This window comes from Homarus americanus, unplaced genomic scaffold (genome assembly GCF_018991925.1).
Source record: "Homarus americanus isolate GMGI-L3 unplaced genomic scaffold, GMGI_Hamer_2.0 scaffold16894, whole genome shotgun sequence".
In the NCBI taxonomy this organism is placed as follows: Eukaryota; Metazoa; Arthropoda; class Malacostraca; order Decapoda; family Nephropidae; genus Homarus; species Homarus americanus.
In genome coordinates, this window is record NW_024746541.1 from 5,688,901 (window position 1) to 5,704,676 (window position 15,776).

General features: G+C 37.8%; 1 protein-coding gene across 1 annotated transcript in view; it reads left to right on the forward strand.

Annotated features, from left to right (window-relative positions):
• Positions 1 to 15,776, forward strand: part of LOC121879332 (collagen alpha-2(I) chain-like) — a 153,774-nt gene that overhangs the window by 94,874 nt on the left and 43,124 nt on the right. The gene's annotated exons all lie outside the window — the stretch shown is intronic.

Sequence of the window (15,776 nt, forward strand, 5' to 3'; positions counted from 1 at the left end):
CAAGTATTTAACAAAGAATGAATCGAAGATATTTAAAAAGAAAAAATCTGCAGGTATTATAGACAACAATGACCATACAAATACCGAAAATTGATTCAATGTTCAGTAAGATTCGACTGTGTTGCTGGAAGGCTTCACAAAACATTGCATTTCCGAGGGCACTTGCAGTCATCCCGAATATGAATGGGTACCTAACATTACAGTTACGGACGTGCAGGCAGTCGAGTAATGTACCGGCCAGGGCAAAGTGGGCAGCTGCCCAGGGGCCTCCACATATTACAATATGTTCTAATTTCCTCAATATAACTGCATATGGCTTCAAAATTCTCCAAAGAAGTGTTCAAATTTAAAAAAATTCCCGGGGGGCTTACAGCGCCCCCCCGGAACTCCCAGATGTTTAGGCTCGCTTCACTCGCCACCCCACCCTCTTGGGTAGTTTTTATGAGGGGGGCCTCCACAGGTCTAAATCCGGCACTGGTACCGGCCATACTGCTTCCTTATCCATCGATAAAAAAGACAGTCTGCAGTGTGCTGTATCTGCACTACCCCGCCAGGTCTACGAGGAAAGAGTTCGTCATGGTTTACTTTGCCACATTGAGTTGAGCTGTCATAAACGGTGCAAAACAACTGCTCTCTGGTTTTGAAGGTATGTGAATCTGCAGTTAGATGCTCAAGGAGATGCTGCATAGGAAATTTTATACTCTCAGTTGTTGAGGGAAATACCTTCCATGCTCCTTTATATGTTTTCCTCCCATTGAATTATGGTGTATGAATTTATGTGTCACCTGTCATACGCAGTGGAAGCCACGGAATACCACCTACAACATGATTATGATAAGCCAATGAGTTGAGTCACCAAACGTAGTCTGAGAGTTCGTCTAAAAAGAGTGACCAGCAAAACATGAACGGGTATTCCAGAATATCATTTTGGGTTTTTACACAGAAAAAGACAGCGAAATGGTGCTCATCTTAAACATGATGCTAGATAATGCAGCTGCTATAAAAAAAAATCTTCGTTTGTGTGAATGTCTTCAACAAAGTACAGTAAGAAGACCTGCATACTATTTGGAGGGGAGAAGCCAATGGCTTGCTTAATGCCCCTTTGAACTGAATTAATTGAATTGTAACAGTTTATTTAGCCAGCAAAACACAGATACAGAGTGGATAATAATAACAATATTAACATGGCTGAGCCAGTTGAGAACCTGAGCTCTCTTTGAGGCACCTGATATATACTATACATTTATCTCAAGGAAGTATTATGTAACATTTAGTTTCATCTGGAATAGTACAATAGCATGGTGGTAATAAGTACATCTCATAATGTTACCACGGTTATCACTTCAATATTTATTTATTTTATTATTTATTATTTTTATATTTTTATTTATGTATTTTTTATTTTTATTTTTTTATGTATTCATACATACATATATACACATACATATACACACATACATATATACATATATATATATATATATATATATATATATATATATATATATATATATATATATATATATATATATACATATATACATACACATTCACACACATACATATACATACACATATACCTATAAATTAGAGTGGAATTTAAAAACATAAGTATAATGGGGGAGCAGTACAACCTGGGTTGTGCAGTAATAAGGTTGAACAAGAGGACAGAGCTTTCAGGATTATGTCTAGTTGGCAATTATGTGTATTGCAATGATAATTACTTATTTATTTACATGATAATTTCCGATAAAACGGATTTGGTGGTACAATAAAAGCAGGTACTGTGAATATAGTAGGTATTACAAGAAATATTAATACTTCGACAACAGATATTTTTTTAGAGATGATTTAAAGGAAGGGAGCGTAGTCTTTGCTCGGATGGGTGGGGGTAAGTTGTTCCACACCTTCACACCATGATATTTTATGGAGGTGTGGGACTGAGAAGGGCGCATGGGGGGTGGTCTTAGTAGCGCTGGGTGCCTTAAGTTGTATCTCTGATTATTCCGGAACTGGAAGTAATTATTGTCAAGCAAGTGACCTTCATTGTCCAGTTTTAGTACAGGAAGAAACTGGAGGACCCGGAAAAAGTTTGCGATGATTTGTAGAGTTGCATTGGATAACAGAACTCCCTTCTCACAAACAATCCAGGGATTGAATCAGGGACGTACAATTGAAACAGAAACACCTAAGCGGTGTTAATTTTGTGTAAAGTGTGGAGAATACATACCAGATGTAAATGTGATGGTAGTGCCATGTCCAGGTTATAAGTTTGAAGCAGCAAAGACATATCAGTCTAAGTGGATGATATTTTATCCGAGGTAATGTAGATCAAGGATACACCCCGCCACTCAGCCTCTCTCTGAAGTATAGATGACCCTTAGGGAAATTGAATTAATGCGAATACCCTTTAATAGTGGATTGAAGAACCGGATGATAAAGGATCTCCCCGATTTGAACATTTATTATAAAAATCTAATATAGTTAAAAAAAACAGATAAAGAATAAAGAAGTCGATTTTTTTTTTAAGTTCAAGTCACAAAAATTAAATATGAGCTCATTTGGTGGCTCTGCAAAAAGTGGTACTCTGTTTCCTCCCGTACATGTTGAAGCAGACCATACGGAACTTTTCTAACAGTCTTATGCATCATTCCCTGTAAATTTTCTAGAGTTGTTGACAATGGTGGACCAAAAAATCGTTATTAACACATTGCTAGAGGGAAAATTCAAGGAGGCTTAGATTGAGCGAATGTCCAGAGCACGGAAATGGGCCCAAGACGCTCGATCTAAAGATAATGCAATTGCCCATTCAGGGGAGGTTTTAACCTTGTTATCAACATTACACATGGAAATTTTTCTAAATTGGTTTATTTTAATATGTATTGTCTTTCGACATAGGTTTGTTACTTACAATGAATGAAAATGGAAATTCATTTGTAATCACTCTGTATATTTACACTCTATAACTAAAAGAGAATGTGAGACTAATTGTCGTTGTTTGGTAACGTGTTCTTAATACAGGTGATGCAGTTTAGTAATGTATCTTTGATCTATAAGAGCTAATAAGAATGATGCATTGTAATAGGTCTGTGTTATCTTCCTATAACATTAAACAGAATTATTTTCGGATCTCCTGAAAATTAGGAAACTTATTTGGTTTACTTGACGATTAAACACCTAAATGCCAGCCTAACCAAACCTAACTAAAAATAACCAAAAATAATTAAACCAACCTAACATAACCAACGGTAACCAAAAATAATCAACCCAGCCGAACATAACCAACGGTAGCCAAACATAACCAAACCTAACCTATCATAACCAACGGTAACCAAACATAACTAAACCTAACCTAGCATAACCAACGGTAACCAAACGTAACCAACGGTAACCAAACATAACGAAACATAACCTAACATAACCAACGGTAACCAAACATAACAAAAGCAACCAAACATAACCAAACCTAACATACCATAACCAAACCTAACATACCATAACCAAACCTAGCCCAAAATAAATTAACCTAACATAACATAACCAAACCTAACATATCCAACGGTAACCAAATATAGTCAAACCTAACCTAACATAATCAAACATAACATTGCATAACCAAACCTACCATAACATAACCAGACCTAAGCCAAAATAAACTAACCTAACATAACATAACCAAACCTAACCTAACATCACTAAACTTAACCAAATCTAACATGGCATAATCAAACCAACCTAACATAGCTATACCTAACATATCATAACCAAACCTAGCGGAACATAACCAAACCAAACCAAAAATAAACTAACCTTACCAAACCTAGCAGCATATCCAAACCTAAAATAACATAACAGAACCTAACCAAAAGTAACCTAACCAGACCAAAGCTAACATAACCAAACCTATCAAAAATAACCTAACTCTCCAACCCTAACATAACCAAACCTAACCTAACATAATCAAACCAAATTTAACCTAACCCAACCAAACCTAACCTAACCCAAACATAATCAAATCTAGTGTAACATAACCAAACCAACATTAACCTCACCTAACCCTACCTAATATGTAACTTGAGGCATCTCGCAGTGATAAAACAAACCCAAACTGAATGTAGTAGGAATGAACCATTATTTTTTTTTCTGTAATGTTCAGGAGATTGTTCTTGCTATCATCAAACACACTACAGTATTTCCACTCTAACCTGGCCCGTAAGCCACGCCCCTCTTCTATAGAAATAGCTAATTGGTTCTAAGAAAATGTTCGTGTAACTGTCCATTTATTCAAACTAAATGTGTTCACAATTGGTAAGCAGACCTGTTGTTTTCTAAAATAATGTTAAATATCTGGACTACCAAAATGCAGATAATTTCAAGGCATTAGCACTTCAGAGAGGATGTTAGAAAATTTTAAATATTTATCATGAAAGGTCGAAGTCAAAGATAAAATTTGCTTTCCAATGAAGTTTTTTCATTATTTCATTGTTTGACTGTGCTTCACTGTGATGACTGTGCTTCACTGTGATGACTGTGCTTCACTGTGATGACTGTGCTTCACTATGATAATGACTGTACTTCACTATGGCCGTGCACAGATTTGAATGCGCCTGTGTTAGTGTCTCGTATACACTAACAGGGCTTGTGATACGAGTTAATGGTCTTGTTACCAGTCTACTTTTCCTCCTGCAATAACTATCAATTCAGTTATTAACCATGTCTATTGGGGTACTGCAAGAGTTAATGTTAAGAGACCACTTATTAATGAGTTACTAAGAACTTGAACAGCACTTATTGCATCCTACTAGGTTACGATAGTTACCCACAACAATAGGTGGTGTCGACCACTGTGATCACGTATAATTAATTTGTATTGATTATTAAAACTATATTAATTAATAAGGTTATTTCTAAATTAATTAACGAAAATGTCAAGTGGATTCCTGGTTAAGTAATTGATGCAATCTTGGTTATAAATTGCTATGGTTGTATATATTTAGCATTGGTAGTATTTTGTTGTTGCACTTCTGTTGTCACTATATTGCGGAATCATGATATTTATGTTTAATGAGAATTCATACTAATTTAAGTTGGTTTGTGTGTGTGGGTGTGTGACGAGTGAAGACCGATGAGTTGAAGCACGACTGTCGACAGTCACTTCTCTCAGAGACGCCAGACAGTCTACACACTATCTTGACCACTACTTGACCTCCACTGCTATCATTAACAATAAGTAACAACGGGGGCGCCGGTGGGTAGAACGGTACCGCTCTTGCCTCGCAAGGGAGATGTCATGGGCTCGATTCCCGGGCCGGTGGAAAGTTATTCCGACACACTTCCCAGCCTCCCTTGGTCCGTGTTCACCTAGCAGCAAAGTAGGTACCTGCTGTAAATCGAAAGTTACGAATTCGTATTCAGGGACAAGTTGTTAGAGCTTCCAATAACTTGCTTAGACATAAACCATTGACTCTTCAGGCGTCTACGCTCTTGACTCTTCAGGCTTCTATGCCCTTAACTCATGAGACATAAAGGCAAGCATGAACTTAGCATGCTTCCCTGTTGGGCGCTGTAAACGCTTCTGCGCTTCACCTTACACAAGGGTGTGGGGGTTGGGGGGGTTGGGGGGTGCCCAATAAAAAATAAATGAAGACAGTCTAAATTACTCTCTAAGATATAACAAATAGTGTTCCTTACCTGATAGATGGTAGAGACAGAACACAGAAGATCATTATGACTTCCAAGTCTTGAGATGCTCAATTAATATAAACTGAATTCGTGTTCTTTTTACCTGATACAAGTTACTAAACCAACTAGTGATATGCATGCCCATGCCCTTCACCAACACTCTTACTCTCTGACAAACTCATTGTTACTTAAGCTATTCCTTTTATGAAAAAATAGCCGTGAAAGCAGAGGTATCGTCTTAGCTTACTGTGCCGACAAAGTGCAGGGGGTCCTCATTATAAATGTCTTCATTATAAGTGGTTTCGCACATAAGTGGTCAAATATTTGTGGACCTACACGTAAAAAGTCCCCACGGTTTAGGGGATTCTAAGGCAGAAATCCGTCAATCTTTGGGAGCACAAGTGTTTGAGGGATTGAAATGCCTGCCCGCCTCCCATTCTCTTAAGGTCATCCTTCTATAACTGCCGAATGGTTCGACAGTTACATGGCGTCACGTGTGAGAGAAACCCATAACGTGGACTCACTCAACGTTTATTGATTGATATGATCAAAACCTGGAGGAGTGAGACACTCGTTAACTACTGATTACATTCCATTACCTGTATACATCATACGTCAGTTAGTATATACACTATTCTCTATGGCTATTATCCAAATTGCCTTACAGTCAGCTGTGTTATGTTTAGGCTGGTTGACGTGACATAACGTTGTCATCACCCCTAAGAAATATCAGCAAATTGATCCGTGACTTATGGTCGCTATCATTAATCCCATTGGGAAGTTATCTTTACGTAAGCCTAACATGTTCCCGTGAATGTTATTTGTGTTACCTGGCAGCCGTAGTACTCCATTACTGTATTTTTTAGGATTTCTTGAGCCTCACGTTACATTAAACAAATATGAAACTAGTAATATGGATCAGGAAATAGTGTCCTCTGTATGGCATATGGATCCTGTAGGAAACCAAAGTGTTCAAAACACTTCATTCGAATAGCGCTGATTCTCACACCAAAGGATATGAAGCGTAATCGTGGCTGCGGTCCCGTGGTTTCTTCAGTCTGTCCAGCGCTGAGCCTTGGTATGAGAGACGGTGGATTTATCAACACGGATATAGCAAGAGAACTTGGAATTGACCGGAAAACTGTTTATCGGTGGCTGAAAAGGTGGGATGAAGAGGAAAATCTGGTTGATCGGCATTCAGTAGATCAGGCGTCGCAAGAAAGACATCTCCAGCTCAAGATCAAATGATATATCAAGCTTCAGATCAAAACACATTTACGAATGCAGTTGACATACAACAACACATTCAATGCGACACCAAGGACTGTGACGTCAGTTCCTGAACGAGTGCAAGAGGTAATTCCAGCATTGGAGGATGGACGGGTCACTATAGTGCGTTTTTTCTCAGCTGAGAAAAGATGCCCGGCCCCCTCCTCAAGAATTACAGCTGATTGGCTGTTGCAAACCTGTCCCATTTTGTCCTGAAGTGATGATGTAATTCTAAATGAGTTTATTCATAATGGTTGGAATGACCGTTCCTGACGAGAAAGATATTTAGCTAAATTATATAAAGATACTTACATTCATTATTTCAAACATAAGCACGTAGGAAGTTTATGAGAAGTATTATACTTGAATTAACTGTTAAACTCTGGTAGCAAATTCACGCTTTAGGAGGACGCATTTAATAAATACTTATATTTACCCACAATAAGGCATATTAAGACAAATTACGTATCAGTAATACTACATTATGAAAAAAAAAATAAAGATCAGAATCACATTAAAATATTACAGCTGTAACTTTTGAAGAGGGGGCGGGACATCTTTTCTCAGCTGGTAAAAAACGCGCTATAGTGGGGTTATTTTGGTAAATTGGGTTGTATTTGTTACATATGGCTGTATTTTGGACGAGTTAGGTGAGGCAAATAGGTGGGTTGTATTAAAATTGTTGTATAAATTCACGATATAATTGTTTTTTTGTTGGACGGATTAAATATACGAGACAAGTATTTGAGTTTTTTTTATTATAAGCTCCATTTATTTAGTCCCTTGAAATAATAATTAACATCAAAGCACAAATCGTATAAATTAACACCACTTGGGTAAATAACCATTCTAAGAGTCGTTATGAGGTTCTCAACGAACTTATCACACCATATAATTTTATAAACAACAGCAATGATGACGCTTTTTATAATGAAAAAAATACCCCATTAATAAAAGTTTTATGAATCAGAGGTGAAATTAAGGCATTCATTAAACAAATATTTTGACGCAACTGGTTTCATCCTAACGCTGCCCACACTTAAGTTCGAGACTGGTTCATTCTTATTGATTTGAAACGTCTCCTGTACACTCAGTGCCGGATTAACCATGAGGCACTTGAGGCACTGGCCTCAGGCCCCCTGACTCTAAGGGGCCCCCAAATCCAAACATTTTCGAAGTTGAAGCATATAAAACATGAACTTCGTTCAACGATGTCCTAGCAACGTCTCAATTTTCTGTCTCTTATGAACATTGAATGTGTTATTTTGCAGAAGCTTAATATTGATGAAATCATTGATAAATGTTGGTATATTTTGTTCTTGCTATATATATATATACCTTGAGGGTAGGGGGCTCCAAGTTGATCTGTGCCTCAGGCCCCTATTAAGCCTAATCCGGCCTTGTGTACACTACTCAGAGAGAGAGAGAGACTTGCCAGATGTCTCCACTGGCCACAGCCACGTGGAGCAGGATATTCTTCCGCAATTGTACATGTCGGAAGAAAAGTGGTGAGTGTGCCTCAGTGAACCACTTTCACTGAAATGAGTCTGCGACTCTGCGCATGCGTGGTACCTTAAATAAGTTGTAAAGATAAATAATTTCATAAAATAATGTGTAATCAAATGGCGAGTTGTCCGGTCTTCTTGGACTGTTCCTTGACATTAGGTCATGCAACTCGTTAACTTAGGGTGTGGTTGTTGTGTTGGCGACGGCTTCTACACCTTAAACAAATTCACGCCTAGGTGGCCTTAAGCCCAGCCATCCTTGATTTCGAGGGGCATCCACTATATCTATGTAAATGTTAAAAGATATCAAATTAAAGTATATGAGTCCCACTTATAATGTGATGGTCCAGATTAGACTCTATTATTTCTTATGGGAATTAATTCCCCTTTATAAGTGGTTTCATTATCAGTGACTTTCTGGTTCCCATAACTCACTTACAACGAGGACTCCCTGTATTAGATTCAGTGGCGGGCTTGGCACTGATTGGCTGTGAAAAAGAAGTCAGAGTGTAACCCTGCACTCATTGGCTCGCTTGGCGTATTTGAAACAGAGGGTGTTTTAAAGATCTTCTCTTATCCCATATATCTTTCTTTTCGTCTTCATTTTCTCCCCTCCTCATGTTTATCTTCTGTTAAGATGACCCAAGTAGCACATATAATAAATACAACAAATAATCAAAGATAACCTTTTCGCCTCATTAATTTAAAAAGTACATTAGTAGAAAAAGTATGACATGTCATCAAAACTCTAGTTAGGATGGAAGTGGTATCTGGAAACTTTAATGAGCAGTTCTGCCAAAGGCAGCTACCAAACAGGGAGGTACTACCGCCTGGGAAGATATTGGAAGCATAATGTGTTCTAATGGTAGACCCTGCTGCCATATGGCACCACGAAAATTGTGACCAAGTCCCAGGTTGCTGATCTGACTTTCTGCCTCATTTACACACAATTGCAAGGTCTCAATTGTTTCTCTTACTATTGACAACACAACATACAGTACATATATTGTTTCTCACTTTTGATCTTTTTTTTATTTTTTTATTTCTTTATGGTTCTTTATTATTATTATTGTTATTATTATTATTACTATTATTATTATTATTATTATTATTATTATTATTATTATTATTATTATTATTACATTTTCGCCCCCCAGGCCCCGATGTGGGTGAGTGACCTGTGCCCGGGTGGGCTAATCCCCGTAAACAAAAAGAAAAAAAAAAAAAAAAAAAAAATATATATATATATATATATATATATATATATAATCAACACCTCACCCCACCAGGATTCGAACCCACAGCCCAAGACTGTGACCAGGCAACGCTACCTCTAGACCACGGATACTAAAAGCAGACCTAGACTCTGTTATATTTCACACAAAGCCTGTTCAACGAGCTTATACTTGGGTGGTCAGAGTAACGTTTTACCAAATCCTGCTTCGAAACACGAGGATCCATATATATTTCATTATATGTAGAAGTCCACGTGCTTTATTGGGCTAATGAAATATATATATATATATATATATATATATATATATATATATATATATATATATATATATATATATATATATATATATATATATATTATATATATATATATATATATATATATATATATATATATATATATATATATATATATATATATATAAATATCGCAATAAAAGTAATTGCATTCTGATAAAATAATGCTTAGGTTACTTAAATTTAATTTATGGTTATTGATGTTTCGGTACACACTCAGTGTTATATTCCAGGTATTTAACAAAGACTGAATCAAAGATGTCTAGAGACAGAAAGATTAAAAAAATTACCAGCAGGCAATAATATAAGAACGATTTGTAACTTTTAAAATGTATTATCGATAGGACTATACCCTATCATGTCCGATTAAAGGGTATTTTACATATGAAGAGGTATATTGCGGTAAATATACCTTTGTTAGCTTAAAATACCCTTGTTATAGTTTACAATTTTACAGTGTACAACACCAATAAATCTCTGAATAATGTACCCAACAAAAAAGTATCTGCACGCCCTGGGTCCACTGGTTTTCAGTTTGAGCACTGCTGAACCTCCTGTTGTCTCGGTAAGGTTGGCAAGCGTAACTGTGAGGAGCGTCTCTAAATATTTTGCTCGCTCTTCTGTATATCATTAAATCTCGAATTACAATTGCAAATGTGATCCAGTAGACAAGCTTGAGAAAGTTAGCTGTATTTGGTTAACGAACAATGAGAATTGCCATATGGGAACATGCACAAATGACAGGAAGCGGGACTAAAACTATGACAATACACGCATGTATTTTTTGTTTCTAATTATTCATATTTATTTTAAAGGTTGCTCTCCAGACATCCTGCATGAAACATAAATCATATTCTTCCTCCTTCAAGTTATAGATGGAAAACATGCTTCGATACATGTCACCTGAAACCGTTTCGAACTCTACCTTTGAGATGCGGCAATGCTCACCCTTCTGTAGGTAATAAGTAAAGTCGAATTTTCCAGATTTATGGCCATATGTTCTCATACACATCACTGTATATAAAGTGTATTAGAGAACATGACAGGAACTGTACCCTGTAACTCATGTATTATCATATCAGGAAAGCAGGGCTACTAATATGAGACACAACTCAAGGCCACTTGTTAGAATTTTTGGTTCATATTTCACAGTTTGACTGTGGAAAGGTGTGGTTACCTCTTTTGATGGATGCACAGTCATGAGACATAACCTCGAGGACACCTTGCTCGAGCGGGAGGTGAGGCTAGGTGGCCTTTCTGGACGACAGCTTACTGCGATGGTTACACACACCAACACAAACGGTTGAACAGGCTAACCCAGGGGTGGGCAATTATTTTTGATGGAGGGCCACTTCATGAATGGTGGCACACTTCTCGGGCCACAGGTTAACAGCGACGGGCCAGTATTGCTGCTATGTCCACCCAACTTCCAAAATTGTCCTTTCTGTAATTAATAAGATTATTTTTTCTGATTGCCAAATGCAGTGGCGGGCCACAGAAATAATTTGGCTGGCCAAATGTGGCCCGCGGGCCGTACTTTGCCTTAACCTGTAGTTTGATAAATATTTCCACGAGTTCCGTTTCTGCACCATGCACAGAGTTAGGGAAGTCAGTAACACGCGATAGGAATATTAGAGTGATAATATTAACATTGAATATAATACTGATAATTAATTACACAGGTCAGCAGTGCACTGCCACTTCGGTATTACCATTTATGTCTCAAGAAAATTTTAAAACTAAGGTTAACTAAGTAAAACGTCAATAAAAATACACTATTAAAGTAATATTAACAACTAATATGTCATTTATAGTTCGTGTTGGAAGATATGACAATGTAGTGATTAGTGTGGTGGTGAGTGTGAAGTTGGTGCCTCTATGTTAAATGTTATATGGAGATGATATATTAACTAATACAAGAGTTTATTAGAGAGTTATCCTCCTAATACTGAGTAGAAACAAATTCCACCTTTTGATGTGTCAACATGTGAACCACTCATGAAAGTCTCTTATTATATAGTGCAAAAGTGAGGAGGGTCATAAATATTTTCTTTCGGAAATCTGGTAAATGGATTAACTTTTCAGAAAGACTAATTAATATATTGACCTACAGAAAATATGGGGTCAGTAGAGCGGTAACCGATCGAGATATGGTTCACGAAAGGCTTAAACACTCCCATGCAAACCCTTTATTTTATGCCTGGTTCAAACCATTTTGAACCAATGCTGAAGTTAAAGACTTTGTGTGGGAAATTTGTGGGCTGTTAACATCGATTATATCCGCTTCTAAGTTTTGTGGAGATACGAAATTTTGCATATAATAATATAACAGGATCCTTTATCTGATCATAAAGTTTACAGATAAAAAAATATGAAATTTGACAAATGATGACGTCACACTTCACCATTATTTCATTGCGGGCCATAGTATAATGATGCCCCATAGCTGTTTCGTAGTTCATTATCTTATCCACATGATGATATATCGGGTGTCATCACTAAATGTAAACACATACAGTATAGAATTCCGAATATTTCACGAACAACACACCTTGCCCCTCCTCTACCCTCCTCCGTTGCTCATCTACCAGATTCGACAGAGAGACCACAAGGCAGTTACTTTTAGCACACACACACATCAAGATTCAATGGTAGAGTGATATATATATATATATATAAATATATATATATATATATATATATATATATATATATATATATATATATATATATATATATATATATATATATAGGACCGCATCAACTAATTCTGATTTCATATGAAATTATTTGAGCACCGTCTTATGATTATGTTATTTTACAGCGGAATACAAGCGGTGTCATATAAAAACGAACAAACTTAACAAATAGTTTTATTTTATTCTGCAAAACATTACCCAATGCTAACTGTCTAGTATTTTGTCTACCCACGCTGAGTTTTTATTGCACCCTACAAACGCCTTCAAAGAAAATTAACGAGGCTGCTGCATATGTTCGGCCTTCGACTGATTCCCTTCCACACCACTGTGGCTTTCCTCGTCACTGCCTCTCTTGTCTTCTCTTCCACCTCCCATAACCACCTAACCACCCCCTCCAGTTTTCGATGAGATTGCACTCACGCCCTCTGGACGGTCAATCCAATAAAATAATCTCTGGGTGGGCAGCAAACCACCCCATGACTGCCCGGCTGGTGTGTATTGGTGACACGTCTTGCACCAGGTAGATGGGTTGAGGCTCCAGGATGCCATAAGTTCACACTGAGGGAAGCAATTGTCTCAAGAATCTTGATATATTGATTACTGTTCAAATTCCCCCACCACATCCAACCATGAAGGGACACAGTCACCCGGCCACTTCTTGTCCTTTCTACGATGTTGCTGCTTTCGAATCTTGTGTTTCTATACCGCCGAAGGCAGACACGGATGAGAAACTCTTTCCATTGGTAAATATGACTGTCCTCCAAAATTCAACCCCAGCATCCACATTACCCTGAGCACGCCTCAGGCGGGATTGCTTGTGTGTCTCTGTTAATATTTTCTTATGTGCGGGAATGAAGAAGTATATATGGTCAGCCTCCATGAGCCGCCGCCTTGTGGTTGTCTAGTAACAACGCAACTCTGTATCCCTTGTTTAAATTAAGGCAGTCTTTTGGGGTTTATCACAGTTACCAGGTTAGACGATCAGTGCCGACTAGTGCTGTGTCGCCTTATGGAATTATGAGGACTTGTGTTCGAAGATTGATGTTTTGGTTGCTGCCACATTACACTTACGTTTGCACTTTTCATGTTCATGGTGGTCACGTCATGGATTGTTGTTTGCATTACGACTGGCATATTTTGTACTGTAGCAATACTGTACAGTATATTTGTCTACCATATTGTGATACATCCATTCGGTGGAACAACGATGGGATGGTGTCACATGAACGACTGGTGACGGGTAAAGGAACATTTGAGTCTTTGTGTGTTAGACGCCGCCTACAATACTTATTGTATACTAAATAGGGAGTGTATTGGTTTATAGAGCGTAATTTCAAAGGGTAATATGTTTATACAAGAACATAAATACATCCTTTTAATACAAGTAATAAGGTTTAAATATTAAGGCTCTCATGTGTTCAGTTTGCATCCCTTACTGTTTATCATGTTTCGTAAAAAAAAAAAATGGTATATACAGGACGGCTTATACAAACATCACATTTCATGACAATATATTTCCTCCATCCACGCCTTGCTTCCTATCCCACGCACAATCCCCGTCCGAGGTCTCCCTAACTTCCCTGCTCGATCCCATCCGCCCTTGGCCATACCCATCTCTCACCCTCCAGCACCCCTACAAGCCTTTACCCTCTTTCTCCCCAGTCTCCCTCTCTACTCCCTTGTGTTTACATTTTGTGATGACACCCATTATGTCATAATGTCGATAAAATAATCAAACGTGACATAGTTAAGGTTGAATAATGCTTGCCCCCTCGTGTAACGAGGATAGCCGGCACAAGGGCCACCTAGGCATGAATTTGTTTAAGGTGTAGAAGCAGCCACCAGCACAGCAACCACACCCTAAGTTAACGAGTTGCATGACCCAGTGTCAAGGAGCAGTCTGAGAAAACCGGATAACTCGCCACCTGCACTGGCTAACCCAGGAACATGATCCGCAAACCGATTATTACCCAGGTTCCTTGTTACTGCTGGGTTGACAGAGGCAAATGGCGTAAAGAAACTTGCCCATAGTTTCACCCAGACTGAGGATCGAACCACAGGTGCTATGGTATCTAATATACTATAGCGCTATACGAATGTATGTCTGTCTGTTTGTTTATCTGTGCAGCCGAAACGGCACAATCGTTTTTCATCAAACTTGGTGGAAAAATCGCAAACAATTCGTAGAGTGGAACAAACCTGTTCCCATGTCGATGGTTTCTTTAGGAAGCCATTAATAAACCATTTTATTTACGATGGAAAACGCACCCAAATTAACCATGCACGTCTACGGACTGGCCACACCCTCGTTCGCTGTACGCTGTCAGCCGGATACAATACAGTACAATACCATACAATAACATATAATACCATACATACAATACAATACACAACGAACTATAAATATTTGTAAGAATAAAACATAATTATATAGACATGTAAGACTCACAACTTGATAAGACATCCGTAAGACATTAGCTATTGGAAATGTGATTAAATGTTTTGTTATTAATCCAGTGTGAAATGTATCGGTATTGGTGGTACAATCCTAATGGTCTCTCATCCTGTTAATTAGGTGAGGATAATCTGGGTTTATTGAGACTAAAGATAAGGTGTGGGGTTTATTCTACCTGTGTTAGTCTCAACGACCTTTATTGTAACAATCACGACCATGATTATAACAACCACGACCATGATTATATCACCCACGACCATGATTACAACAACCACGACTATGATTATATCACCCACGACCATGATTACAACAACCACGACTATGATTATAATAACCACGACCATGATTATAACAACCACGACCATGATTATAACACCCACGACTATGATCATAACCACGGCCATGATTATAACAACCACGACCATGATTATAACAACCACGACCATGATTATAACAACCACGACCATGATTATAACAACCACGACCATGATTATAACAACCACGACCATGATCATAACAACTACGACCATGATTATAATAACCACGACCATGATTATAACAACCCACGACCATGATTATAACAACCACGACCATGATTATAACAACCACGACCATAGATTATAACAACCACGA